The sequence below is a fragment of the Loxodonta africana genome, chromosome 21, assembly GCF_030014295.1.
Source record: "Loxodonta africana isolate mLoxAfr1 chromosome 21, mLoxAfr1.hap2, whole genome shotgun sequence".
Lineage (NCBI taxonomy): Eukaryota > Metazoa > Chordata > Mammalia > Proboscidea > Elephantidae > Loxodonta > Loxodonta africana.
Genome location: NC_087362.1, coordinates 68,701,651 through 68,704,059, shown reverse-complemented (window position 1 = coordinate 68,704,059; position 2,409 = coordinate 68,701,651).

Genomic DNA, 2,409 nt, shown 5'->3' with positions numbered 1-2,409 from the left:
CTCACACGCACACACGCGCGCGCGCACACACACACACACACAGCCTGTGTGTGGCCCCCCAGGGGACAGAGCTGCAGCTTCCTGGACACCAAGGCTGTGGGAGGCACTGGCCTGGCCTGGGGAGCAGCCAGGTGAGTGTGTGTGTGAAGAGGCAGGTGTGTGTGCCTCTCTGGGTGAGTGTATATCTGTGTGCCTGGGGTGACAATTCTCTATCCTCCCACACCCATCTTGCCCCCTACCCTGAGCAGAGCTTCTCCCCCCAAATGAAGCCGAGCTGCGCCTGGTCCCAGGCCCACCCTCAGGGAGCACAAAAGTGGGTCCCTCACCCTGGCGACTCCTCAAGGGCTGCCTGAGGTGGGGGCACGGTCGTGCACAGGGTGCAGGGCATGGGAGCCAGCCAGCAGGTGGTATGTGCAGGGAGTGTCCACAAGGCTGCTCGCAAGCTGTCACCTTCACTGTGACCTTGATCCACTGGGGACACAGCCCCAACCAGGCCTGAGCACCACATGAGCACTGTGGATCTCAAGAGGGGATGTGGGGGGAGTGTGGGCTGGCTGCTGCAAGGCTGAACCCCTCACCCACCTCTCTGATCATCCAGCTGGCCCAGGATGGAGCTGTAGTGCCAATGCTTCCTCCCAAGTGCTGGGCCGGGGCTTGAGGTCAGGACAGCAACTGGGAAACTCCCATCACCCTCCACACTGCTGTCCAGCATTGACCGAGCCGGAGTGACGCACCATTTGATGTGGACTGTCTCCTTTAATGCCCGATGACCATCGTTATCACTTGTGGCTCAGCACTCTGAGACGGCCTGCTCAGGAGGCTGTAGAGCTGGGACCCAAAGCCTGGTGGCCATACCACAGGGGACACTCTGGGCCTGGCTGACTCTCTCCACCTGGTCCAGGGGTCCCCTCCCCAGGAGACAGTACGGGGAGCCACAGAGCCAGGGGTCACCCAGTCCCACCACCTGGCACTGGCTGTTCTCCCCTTAGCACTGAGGGGAGGTGGTAAGAAAAACACTCAGCCGATTGTTCACACCGAGGTCTCGGGGCCATAATTAAGTCTCCTCCTATTGGGTCCTTATCAGCCTGGTATCTCGAGCAGTCTCTGAAGGGGAAACATCCCGGAGCATCTAATGAAGGAAAGTTGGACAGGTTTTAAGAATCTTTTTTAAACCCCAAAGAATAGGCCTTTGTTGCCAGCTCCCTGCCTCTGGCAGCCTGCCCCGTCCCTGGACTCTGGCAGCTGCCTGGGGCCAGGGGGCAAGACCAGACGGCCCCAGCCCCAGTAACCCCCCAGCCTGCTTTGTTGAGGCCCCAGGCTCACACCCACCACCTGGCTCCTCCAATTCAAGTGGCACCGCTGGCTGTGGGCAGGGCCCCAGGAATGGGGTCCTAAGGGTGCCCCTTTACCTGCCCTCAAGGCTCTACCTCTCCTGCCACATCCTCCCTGACATCTGCCCTTGGTGGGTATCACTGCCAACCTGGAGCCAAACCCAGGTGGGGTGGGGGTGATGGGGGGGACTTCTGATTGCCCAGTCTCCCATTACCTGGCTCCTTACTGCCCCCACCAGGTTAGGCCTGCCGCTCTTCTGCAAGCCTCTGCACTTCTCTAAAGCTGCTCCCTTTTCTTAGAATGCTTTTCCTTGCTCCTTTCCTGCTGGCAAACTTCTACTCCCACTATAAGATTTAGCGTGGGGAGCCTTTTTATGAACTCCAGGCCAGGTCCCCTGTGCCCCTTCAGCTTAATGACCTCTCTGCTCCATGGTGTGTGTCCCTTGAGGGCAGTGCTTAGGTATCAGGCCAGCCCCATGCCTGGTACAGAATAAGTGCTCACTTCATACTTACTGGAGGAATAAATGAAATAACGTATCTTGAGTGCCTCAAAATATGCGGTGGCTGCAACAACGGACTCTAGCATATCAGCAATTGCGAAGCTGGTGCAGGACTGGACAACATTTCATTCTGTTTTAGCTGGGATTGCTGTGAGCCAGAGAAGACTTGATGACAACAAACAATAACAACAAATGAGATCACGCTAGAGGAATGAAGAAAAAGTGAGGAGGGCACAGCCATACCACCCGGCAACAGACAGTGAACCCTGGAATCCTCACTGCCGTCCTCAGAGGGAACTCCATTTTACAAACAGGGACACTGAGGCTGGAAGCAGTGATGACTTGCTCACGGCCATGTTGGCTGGTGCATGGAGAGGTCTAGGGCAGGGAATGTCAAACCTTTTCTGTAAAGGACCACCTGGTGACTATTTTAGGTTTTTCAGGCCATACGGTCTCTGTGGTACCTCCTCAACCCTGCTACTATAGTGTGAAAATGGCCACAGAAAGCCCATAAGCTAATGGTCGTGGCTGTATTCCAATAAAACTTTATTTGTGGGCATTGAAATTGAATTTTCACA